The sequence below is a fragment of the Neophocaena asiaeorientalis genome, unplaced genomic scaffold, assembly GCF_003031525.2.
Source record: "Neophocaena asiaeorientalis asiaeorientalis breed wild unplaced genomic scaffold, Neophocaena_asiaeorientalis_V1.1 scaffold572, whole genome shotgun sequence".
Classification (NCBI taxonomy): Eukaryota; Metazoa; Chordata; class Mammalia; order Artiodactyla; family Phocoenidae; genus Neophocaena; species Neophocaena asiaeorientalis.
In genome coordinates, this window is record NW_020171764.1 from 71,336 (window position 1) to 83,582 (window position 12,247).

The 12,247-nt window shown below is 41.5% G+C and overlaps 2 pseudogenes; both read left to right on the forward strand.

Moving 5' to 3' along the window:
- Nucleotides 1–535: 535 nt before the first annotated feature.
- On the forward strand, nt 536–1,916 carry LOC112390840 (glycylpeptide N-tetradecanoyltransferase 1 pseudogene; annotated as a pseudogene).
- A 1,530-nt stretch (nt 1,917–3,446) lies between these two features.
- The window catches only part of LOC112411869 (peroxiredoxin-1 pseudogene), a 12,501-nt pseudogene continuing 3,700 nt past the window's right edge, over nt 3,447–12,247 (forward strand).

Sequence of the window (12,247 nt, forward strand, 5' to 3'; positions counted from 1 at the left end):
TTTTTTTTTTTTTTTTTGCGGTATGCGGGCCTCTCACCGCTGTGGCCTCTCCCGCTGCAGAGCACAGGCTCCGGACGCGCAGGCTCAGCAGCCATGGCTCACGGGCCCAGCCGCTCCGCGGCATGTGGGATCCTCCCGGACCGGGGCACGAACCCGTGTCCCCTACATCGGCAGGCGGACTCTCAACCACTGAGCCACCAGGGAAGCCCCCTGATATGATTTTTAAAACTCTTTGAGATGTAATTCACGTGTCACATATCATACAATTCACCCATTTAAAGTATATGTACAGGCAACTCAAGGTGGCGGACGAGAGTGATACAGCAGTGAAGCCCCGGGCACCTCCAGTGCATTCCAGAAATGCAGCCAGAAATGCAATGGAAATGGCCAATGAGCACTGCAGCGGCTGCAAGAATGAGGAGGACAACAGCTACAACGAGGTGATTTGAGTCCAGCCAATGACACTGGAGCCAAAAAGAAGAAAAAGAAACAAAAAAAGAAGAAAGAAAAAGGCCGTGAGACAGATTCAGCCCAGGATGAGCCTGTTAAGATGAACTCTTTGCCAGCAGAGAGGATCCAGGAAATACAGAAGGCCACTGAACTTTTTTTGGTGGCTCAAGGGACCTGCAAAGACCATGGAGGAGGTTAGCAAGTGAAGCTACCAGTTCTGGGACACGCAGCCCGTCCCCAAACTGGGAGAAGTTGTGAACATGCACGGTCCTGTGGAGCCTGACAAAGACAACATCCGCCAAGAGCCCTACACCCTGCCCCAGGGCTTCACCTGGGATGCCTTGGATCAAGGGGACCGTGGTGTGCTGAAAGAACTACACATCCTCCTGAACAAGAATTATGTGGAAGGTGATGACAACATGTTCCAATTTGATTATTCCCCAGAATTTCTTCGGTGGGCTCTCCGGCCGCCTGGCTGGCTCCCCCAGTGGCACTGTGGTGTTTTAGTGGTCTCAAGTCAGAAACTGGTTGGATTCATCATCGCCATCCCAGAAAACATCCGTATCTATGACACAGAGAAGAAGATGCTAGAGATCAACTTCTTGTGTGTCCATAAGAAGCTGCACTCCAAGAGGGTGGCTCCAGTCCTGATGCGTGAGATAACCCAGAGGGTTCACCTGGAGGACATCTTCCAAGCTGTTTACACTGCTGGGATGGTATTACCAAAGCCTGTTGGCACCTGCAGGTACTAGCATCGGTCCCTAAACCCACGGAAGCTGATTGAAGTGAAGTTCTCCCACTTGAGCAGAAATATGACCATGCAACGCACCATGAAGTTCTACCAACTGCCAGAGATTCCCAAGACAGCTGGGCCACAACCAATGGGAAAAAAGGACATTCCAATAGTGCACCGGCTCCTCACCTGGTACCTGAAGCAGTTTCACCACATGCCAGTCAAGAGCCAGGAGGAGGTGGAACATTGGTTCTACCTCCAGGAGAATATCACTGACACTTTTGTGGTGGAGAGTGCAAATGGTGAGGTGACAGATGAGTGGAGCTTTTATACACTTCTGTCTACCATCATAAACCACCCGACCCACAAGAGTCTAAAGGCTGCTTATTCTTTCTACAATATTCATGCCCAGACCCCTCCTCTAGACCTCATGAGCAATGCCCTCGTTCTCACCAACATGAAAGGGTTTGACATGTTCAATGCAGTGGATCTCATGGAGAACAAAACCTTCCTGAAGAAGCTCAAGTTCAGCATAGGGGACAGCAACCTACGGTATTATCCTAACAATTGGAAGTGCCCAGCATGGGGGCAGAGAAGGTTGGGCTGGTGTTACAGTAACCAGTTGCCAGTGAGATTCTGGATAAAGCCACTGAGAATTCAAACCAGGAAATGGAGCCCCACCACTTGTTGGTCCAATTTTCACAAACGTGAGAATCTCTGGCAAGGGGAGCAGAACTGAACTGGCTTTACAAACCACCACTGAATTTGACGATTGTTTTGCAGTGGCATAGGCTGTGTGATGTCACCTCTGGCCATGTCTCTGGTCTCCCTGTTTTTTAATTAATCACATCATTATGCAGCCGTGATCAAGGGAATGTAACTGCTGAAAACTAGCTCATGATTGGCATATTATGGAGTTAATGGGTTAATAATAAAAGTATATATATATATAAAGTGTATGTACAGTTCAATGGTTTTTAGTATATTCACAGATATGTGTAAACATCACAGTTAATTTTAAAACCTTTTCATCACATCAAGAAGAAACCATTTAGCTATCATCCCTCTATTTCCTCAGTCCCTCCTCCCAGCCCTAAGCATCTACTAATCTACTTTCTGGCTCTATATGTTTCCCTTTTCTGAATTTTCATATGAGTGGAATCATATAGTATATAGTCTTTTGTGACTGGCTTCCTTTACTTAGCATAATGTTTTCAAGGTTCATCCATGTTGTAGCATATGTATCAGTACTTCATTCCTTTTTATAGCTGAATAATATTCCATTGTATGGATACCATATTTTGTTTATCCATTTGTCTGTTGATGGACATTTGGGTTGTTTCCACCTTTTGGTTATTGTGAATAATGCTGTTGTAAATATTCACAAACAAGTTTCTGTGTGGGCGTATGTTTTCATTTCTTTTGGGTAGGTACCTAGAAGTGGGATTGCTGGGTCATATGGTAACTCTATGTTTAATCATTAGGGAACCACCAGACTATTTTTCAAAGTGGCTGCACCATTTTATATGTTCCTGCCAGCAGTGTATGAGGGTTTCTACTTCTCCACATCCTCCACGTCAACACTTATCTGACTTTTCTTGTTCTAGTCATCCTAGTAGATGTGAAGTAGTATCTCATTGTGATTTTGATTTGCAGCATTTCCTTGATGACTACTAATGATGTCTGAGCATCTTTTAATTTGCTTTTTGGCCATTCATATATCTCATTTAGAGAACTGTATATTCAAATTCTTTGCCCATGTTTTAACTGGGTTAGTTATCTTTTTATTATTGAGTTGTAAGGGTTCTTTATATACTCTAGACACAAATCCCTTATTCTTTTTCCCATCACTTGGCTGAGATCCATGTCTGGTAGGAAAGTGCCCAAGGCAGACCTTGTAGTCAAGATGATGGTGTAAAAAGGCAGGAAAGGGCCTCAAACAGAAAAAGCTGTACATGTGGAGAAAGGGCCCAGCCTGCTTCTGGATTCTCTAGAAGTCTGGCAGCCCATGGAGGGGGTCCTAGGCCAAGGGGAGCTGGCTACATCTAGCTAGCAGGTTAGCAATGCTACTCCAGGTAGCTGTTAAAAATTATTTGACCATACACAAACTTCACTAAATGATGCCCTTTCTGAAGAAAGCCTCACTCTGTGCTTGGTAATTTCAGCTCCTTGTCTTGGAATAATTATGCCAGTGTTCATAAAAATCTTATTCATGACACTTGTTAAAGACAGCAAGGCAGACTTTATTTGGGGGAGTACTACAATGGGGTTTACCATGGGGAAAGAGATGGGGCTTAACTTGGAATACAACAAGGAAGGGTAAGGATTTGTAATCAAGGAACGGGTTTAGGGCGGGTATATCAGTGTATGAAAGACTACTAAGAGGAAGCAACAGGGGTAAGGGGGGATTCTGGCTAAACTGACCTAACAGGATTCTAACTGAAGGCAGTCACGGTGATCACACATCACCTAGGGGATGGTAAAAGGTGAGGAATTCGATCAAATATTGAGAGTGATCAGATGGGGGGAGGGCATTCTCGTTAAAGAGACTTAGGAGTCTTGCTAAAATTGGACAATGCAGAGAGGAACACAGAAGCTCAAAAGTCAGGGCCTACTTGAGAAGGTAGTTGGAGACTGACTAAAGTTTGGTCAAGGAGAGACCCTTCGACACTAGTCCCCCACCCCAACTCCCGTACATTTTCCCTGTCTGCTTCCCTATGAGTAGATGGTCAAAGGAGACAAACACTCCTCAAGGCTATTGGGTGGTCTGATGGTTGCTAGGCAGCCCCCAGGGCCCCTTTCAAACTGTAGCCTGCCCCACACCCCTCCCGGCTGGCGTGCCCCTGCCCCACCTTATGGCGGCTGGCTGCTAGCAGTATTATGGGTCCCACAGCAAAGACTCATCTGCCTGCAGGCTGCACTGCCAAGGGCCAGGAAGAGGCAGCTCAGGCCTGGTGGGGGAGGGGGGCAAAGTCGTGTAAGTCCTTAGGATTCATCAGAACAACCAAAGCCCATTTGGTGCTGCAGGATGTCTCCACCACTCACCTCTTTGTCTCTTTTGCCATGCCCATTTCCCAGGTAAGGGAAGCTGGGAGCCCTAGAGGGTGGACCACTGGCACCCCTGGGGAGGGTCTGGCACCAGCAGGGGTTAATCTCCACATTATTGGGGCTCATTAGCCCCAGCCATAACCTCACTCCCTCTGTACTTCACTCCTAAAGGACCTGGGTTTCTGAGGTTCCTTCCCTATCACCCAAATACAAATTTGGGTAGGTCTGAGGTCCATATCTTGGCTTAATTGTGGTCACATGGATAGACAGTGGTGAGAGTGGGGCTAAGCTTGTTTGTTTTGCTCAGAAAGGACCAGAGCAGGCAAAGTGGGACCTTCAGGCAGTCTGTATGCTCCTGTCCCTGAGGTGGGAACAGTAGGTACTGTCACATACTGGGAATGAACTCCGCAGATATGGGCAAGAGCAGAAGGTACTTTCAGCCTGGGAGCCTCCCAGGGAACAGACACTGCAGCCAGACTACCTGGGTCCGAATAGCGACTCCATCACTTACTAGTTGTGTGACTCTAAGAAAGTTACTTCACCTCTCTGAGTCTCGAGTTCCATAAGTGAGGATAACAGTTCCTAACTCATAAGGTTGTTGGGGGGACTAACATGTGTTAATATATGTAAAGTGATGTGTTTACTGTTATTTTCATTGTGGATGGAAAGAGGGCAAATGCCTTGGTTTTCAAGGGCCTAGGTCTGGCAACTCTTGATTCCCATAGAGCTGATAGGCACTGAGAATCTGGGGCGTGGGCACTTCACCTACACTCATGGTTAATCCTCTCAACAACCCAGTAATGTATCATCAGTCCCATTTTGCAGATATATCTCTTAGCAAGGCAAGGAAATGGTTAGGGTTAAAGTAAGAGGGAGTGAGTGAGTGTGTGAAAAGCTCAGTCTCCTGACTTCTCCTACAGTGCCCTCTTCACTTCACGGTCTGCAGCAGACAGCTGAGGAAAAAACAATTCCTGGACAGCAGGATAGAAAAGCTGTTCTATGAAATCAGAGTAAAATGGCTTAGAGGGAAGAGCTGCCAACAGAGGAGGGCTTCCTGCTTGGACCCTGAGCCATGTTTTCCTGGGGGTTGTTAGTTTCCTCTGAAGAGGGAACTTATTTCTCTCCTGTAGGCAGAACCCAGGAAACAAGCCTGCTTTCCTATAAGCTAACCTGAGTACTCTCCAAAGAAAGAAACTAGGTCTTCATTAATCACCAACTCCAGCTACCTCATCCCTCCCACCCCTTACAAATCAACAAACACAAAAACTTGAAACACTTGGCTCCTGGCCCAATGAGAACTTTGACCTTTTTATTTATTTATTTATTTATTCATTTATTTATGTATTTATTTATTTATTTATTTGGCTGTGCCGGGTCTTAGTCGAGGCATTCAGGATGTTCGTTGCTGCATGTGGGATCTTTTGGTTGTGGCATGTGGAAGGAATCTTGTTTCCGGACTAGGGATCGAACCCAGGCCCCCTGCGTTGGGAGTTCAGAGCCTTAGCCACTGGACTGCCAGGGAAGTCCCAAGAACTTTGATTTCTAAGGAGTGAAGAAACCTCTGACTCCGCTCCAGATTTGTTGAATAAATATCTAGTGATTCCCAAAGCAGAAGAAATAATTTTCAGAAGGAAGAGATCAAGAACAAGGGAGAACAGTGACCTTGTTTTCCCATCGCCACATTCCTCTCCATTTCTGAGCCCTCTCTACTACTCTTAAAAGGAGGTAGGGAATCTGCCTTTGACTACTGTAAGAATGGAGTCAACCAAAGTTCAGAGGTTAGCTCAGATGGAGAGTAACAGAACCCAAGCCTATAACCACTGAGTCCCATCTCCTGGTTTTATCCCCCTCACAACTAGGACTCTCCCTAAACAGAGGTATAAACTTGTCTCCTGAGATTACCAGCCAGCCAAATTTTAGTACACACTTTACCCTCCACCCTCACACTCTAGCTCAAAGCTGAATTAAGACTTCGGGAGCATAAGGACTAAAAAAGAAATTGTTTTGGGGAAATCAGCTATTTGTCAATCAAGTCTTTTGCATCTTTAAATTCATATAGGGACTATTCACGTGTAACATGCCTATCATTTTTAAATCCTCTGAAACAAATTAGATGTCGTAAACTTCTCTTTCTCAGGAAAAATGGTTCTAAAGCATGAGGTAATTTGAACTTGTGAAATTGAAGTTGGATTCCAGATAAGTTATAGTTTTATTAAAGAAATTGAGAAAGTCCTGTTTAATGTGGCTGCCCTTTTGGGGAACTTTTTTTTAAGTTATTTCAAAAACATGAGTCTTTTTTGCCACACGAATTTTTGTTGCAATGTACACATAACATCAAACAGCTCGGGTGCAGGCCGTTCACCCTTTTCTAGGCTTCATATGACCTCTTCAAAGATCTTCAGATATTTTCAGAGAAACAGCAGATAAATTTATGTTTTATTATAATCCTTTTCTCCATTCACATTCTCAATGTCTTTCTAAATTAGAGAAGGACATAGTTCTTGTACTACACTTTGAAATTATGATGTTATGACAGGCTGACATTTTAGCACCTTTTCTATGGCCAGCAATAATGATAGGCATCTTGTAGGCACATGTCTAAGGATGCTGTCTCCTTCCATTTCTATAAACTAAGAAATCTCATTATGTGCTTCTGCATGTTTTGAGGAAATTGAAAATGACCCCAAACTTTCATTATCAAAGCTCTAATTTCACAGGCAAGCAAAACACACTCCTTTTAAGCAGCATTGTGTACAAGGTGTGCAGGACATTTAACGGGCAAAATATTTCACGTTTATAGACTGAATGGAATTTTCAAAATTTATGGGTGTACTGTCTGCTGAATATGGATAGATGAGCAAAATCTAGTTTGTATTGTTCTGCTTTCTGTGGTTTCATTAACATCTTCATAGGTATCAAGAAAGCAATATGAAACTCTACCTTTTTAAAAAAAATTGAAGTACCTAATAACTAAGTTTTTTCTTGCTGAGATCAGACTCATCATTTGACACACCGTAAAAAGCATGATCATTGGTAAGATATGACAGAATCAGATCTATGCTATAAGGGACCTACATATCTGTTATCAAAATTTCCCCCTTTTGTTTGCCTAGATCGTAATGGTTCTCATTTTCATTATCTGCATTCTTGCAGAACATGGTGTTATGGGCTGAACTGTGTCCCTCCCAAATTCATATGTTGAAGCCCCAACCCGCAGTATCAAAGAATGTGGCTCTATTTGGAGATAGGGCCTTTAAAGAGGTGATTTAAGGCTGTTAGGGTGGGCCCTGATCCAATCTGACTGTGTCCTTATAAGAAGAGGAAATTTGGACACACAGGGAGACACAGGAGTGCACGCTACGCAGTGGAAAGACCATGTGAGGACACAGGGAGAAGGCAGCAATCTACAAGCCAGGAGAGAGGCATCCAAAGAAACTAAACCTGCCAACATCTTGATCTTGGACATCCTAGGCTCCAGAATTGTGAGAAATAAATTTCTGTTGTTTAAGCCACCCAGTCTATGGTATTTTGTTACTGCCGCCTAAGCAGACTAAGACACGTGGTGACAATATTTACAATGTTAAAGGCTAAACTAGCACTATTTCAATACAATTACTACAAAGTATAGGCAAAGTCACAGACTGTTAATGCTCATGATTACAATACACTTAAGTTGCACACTGAAGTGGCATCATTCAGAGTGATGCAACAGTGAATCATCCATTATTCATTCAGAGTGATGCAATAATGACTGATCCATTACTGTGAACCAAAATCATGGTTGTCAATATCAGTACCCAGGGGAAAAAACAGCTACAACAACTGCAGAAGGCAGATAATCTATACCATACTTGTTTCACACTAAAAACTGTGTTGTTTTCACCCCCTAGTTGGGGGGCCACCATACAGGTTTTATACTCCCCCCTCAACAATATTTAGCACCCACCAGTGAAAATTGAGACTTTTGATATCCCAGGAAGGGGTTTCCTGGGATTCAGGACTTTCAGTGCTAAAACTGTAATAGTTCAAGGCAAACCAAGACAGTTGGCCATTCTAAGTGGTGCTCCTGGGATGCCACTGGCTATGTTCTATTTCTTGCCTGGGTGATGGTCACATGATGTACTTTATAATAACTTTTAGCTGTACATTTATGTTTTATGCATTTTTATGTTAGTGTATTTGTTTTTCAATATATTTTAGAAAAAGTTACGCCCCCTCGCTTCCCATCTCATATGTAATTCAAAATAAAATAATACTAAATCATAAAACAGAACAAAATCTAACCAATTTCTGATTTTTCCATGGTATATATATAATGTAAAATTGATTCCACTTTTTGTGATGCCCTACTTTGCTGGTGCCTTAGGTACCTGTTTATTTAAACAACCTGGTATTGCCCTCAATGAATGACATCACATTACCAGACACAACATTGGCAGGCCTTCCGACACTAGCCCCATGTGACCTTTTGCTTTTTATCACTCTTTCAGGTAGAGTTAATGGTTCCTTTCCACTGTACTTTGTGTCAGTGCTGATCACAATTAATTGAAATTAGGTGTTTATTATGTGTCTCCCAACATTGCACCGAACTCCTTGGAGAAAAATGGTGCCTTGTTCATTTCTGCATCATCAGTGCTTTGTGATTGGTACTTGGTGACATTTTTTGAATGAATGATGGGATTTTATTAGGGCCAGCTATCAAAGTCTTCCCTCCCTGGTGCCCTTGTACTACAACTGCATTATAAGCCTGCCTATGTTGGCTAAATCCCAAACTGGCTCTGTCCAACTGACAGCATTTATTTTCTGAGCACCCCCATTACCCTAGAATATAGAGCTGGTATAAAATTCATTTATATAAGATACATTTATTGACTATATCAATAAATACAGTCAATAAATGTACCCTGACCTGTGCCTGCGGTACAAAGAGGCAAAATCTAAATTGAGAGGATACAAAAAAAATAAAATAAAATAAATTGAAAGCGTAATCAAATGCTGAATTATGGCAGGGAAAACCGGTCTACATGAATCATTTACTGAGCCTTCTACATTGATGGCTCCTGGAAATAACTGTTTGACATCGTCTTCTTGAGGTGCCAAACAGTTACTTCCAAAAACCCAAGGGGTTTTTGATCATTTTCCCAAGTTTTATTATTGATTTTTTTGGGGGGGAGTGTGTCTTCCAAGCTCCTCACTCAGCCATTCTGAAAATCCCCACAATTATTTATTAATTGTTGTACAACGTTCTCTATCCATGAGAATAGATACTATAAATAGCCCAAGATAAAGAGGCATTGCTGTCTTGAAACATAAGGCAAAGATAGCTTCTTCATTGCCCAAAAGCACAAAACAAAGCAAAATCTGTCAAAATCATTTTTAATATTCAACTCATAAAATAACATATATTAGGTAATCTGATGGCCCTTGGCCATTATGAGGTACTTCTGTTTTCCTGTTTTGTCTTAGAGGTGTTTTGTGCTTTTGATGCAATCAAATTTATTTACCTGTATCTCTATGTTTTATGCCTACCCTACCCTATATTTCCTTTTATAATTTTATATTTTATGTTCAGGCCTTTTATATGAAATTTACTTTTATGAAAGCTGTGAGGTAAAGATCTAACTTTAATTATCCTAAGTGGATAACCAGTGTTCCTAAGACCATTTACTGAGTACTTTATCCTTTCTTTTTTTTTTTTTTTTTGCAGGACGCGGGCCTCTCATTGCGTGGTCTCTCCCGTTGCGGAGCACAGGCTCCGGACAGGCAGGCTCAGCGGCCATGGCTCACGGACCCAGCTGCTCCGCGGCATGTGGGATCTTCCTGGACCGGGGCACGAACCCGCGTCCCCTGAATCGGCAGGCGGACTCTCAATCACTGCGCCACCAGGGAAGCCCCCTATCCTTTCTCCTTTGTCAAAAACTGAATTCCCTTATACAGTTGGGTCTGTTTTGGACTCTTTATTCTGATCCATTGATTCATTTGTCAGTGTTTCTTCCACTACCACATCATTTTAATTATTACACCTCTATGGTGTGTTTTGATATTTGATAGGGCAAGTTAAGTCTCAACCCACTGTTCTTTTTCAAAATTGTCTCGGCTATTTTTGCACTTTTTCTCTTCCAAGTGATTTTTAGAATCAATTTGTTGAGTTCTGTAAAACTTTTCACTAGGATTTTGATTGGGATTAAATTTATAGACTTTTATAGGTCATTGACATCTTTACAATATTGAGTTTTACCATAGTGAAATACAACATATCTATCACTTCACTCAGATATTCTTCCATTTCCATCTGTAAAGTTTGGGTTTTTTTCATCTAGATTTTGTACATTTATTATAGATTTTTCCCCCTGGGTAATTTATAGTTCTGGGAGTTGTTGTGACTGGGATCTTTTTAAAATCTATTACAATGCCCAGTAGATTATTGTTGGTGAATAAAAATATTCACTTTTTGTATGTTGCTCTTGTATTTTGCCACTTTGCTAAATTATTTGTACTGGTTCTAATGGTTTCTCGATTGACTGTCTTGGATTTTTTATGTAGACAATTATATTGCTTACAAATAATGATAGTCATATTTACCTTTTTATTATTTTTATCTCTTTTGCCAAAGTTAATTCATTCATTCAATTAATATTTGGCAGCTGCTTATGTGCCAGGGAAGCTGCCATGTGCCAGGCATTGTTCTACACTTGGGGGATACAGTAATGGACAAAACAGACAAGGTTTATGCCCTCTAGTGCTTATATTCTATTCAGGAGACATTGACAATTTAGGAAAGGCATAAAAAGGTCAGTCACCTAGCTGCATGTAAGTCAAGGAAGTTAGAACACTCCCTAACATCATACACAAAATAAACTCAAAATGGCTTAAAGATTTAAATATACGGCATGATACCATAAAACTCCTAGAAAAGAACATAGGCAAAACATTCTTTGACATAAATCGTAGCAATGTTTTCTTAGATCAGTCTCCCAAGGAAAAAGAAATAAAAGCAAAAATAAACAAATGAGACCTAATGAAACTTATAAGCTTTGCACAGCAAAGGAAACCATAAACAAAATGAAAAGAAAACCTACAGACTGGGAGTAAATATTCGCAAATGATGCGACCAACAAGGGCTTAATTTCCAAAATATACAAACAGCCCATACGACTCAATATTAAACAAACAAACAACCCAATCAAAAAATGGGGAGAAGATCTAAATAGACATTTCTCCAAAGAAGACATACAGATGGGCAATGGGCACATGAAAAGATGCTCCTCATTGGTAATTATTAGAGAAGGCAAATCAAAACTACAATGAGGTATCACCTCACACTGGTCAGAATGGCTATCATTAAAAAGTCTACAGATAACAAATTCTCGAGAGGGTGTGGAGAGAAGGGAACCCTCCTACACTGTTGGTAGGAATGTAAATTTGGTGTGGCCACTATGGAGAAAACTAAAAATAGAGTTGCCATACAATCCAGCAATCCCACTCCTGGACGTATATCCAGACAAAACTACAATTCGAAAAGATACATGCACCCCTATGTTCATAGCAGCACTATTTACAATAGCCAAGACATGGAAACAGCCTAAATGTCCACTGACAGACAAATGGATAAAGAAGATGTGGTTTATGTATACAATGTATTATTACTCGGCCATAAAAAGAATGAAATAAAGCCATTTGCAGCTACGTGGATGGACCTAGAGATTATCATACTAGGCGAAGTCAGTCAGAAAGAGAAAGACAAATATCATATGATATCACTTATTTGTGGAACCTAAAAAAGAATACAAATGAACTTATTTACAAAACAGAAACAGACTCATGGACATAGAAAACAATCTTATGGTTACCAAAGGGGAAGGGGAAGGAGGGATAAATTAAGAGTTTGGGATTAACACATACGCACTATTCTATATAAAATAGATAAACAACAAGGACCTACTGTATAGCACAGGGAAGTATATTCAGTAACTTATAATAACCTATAATGGAAAATAATATGAAAGGGAATGAATA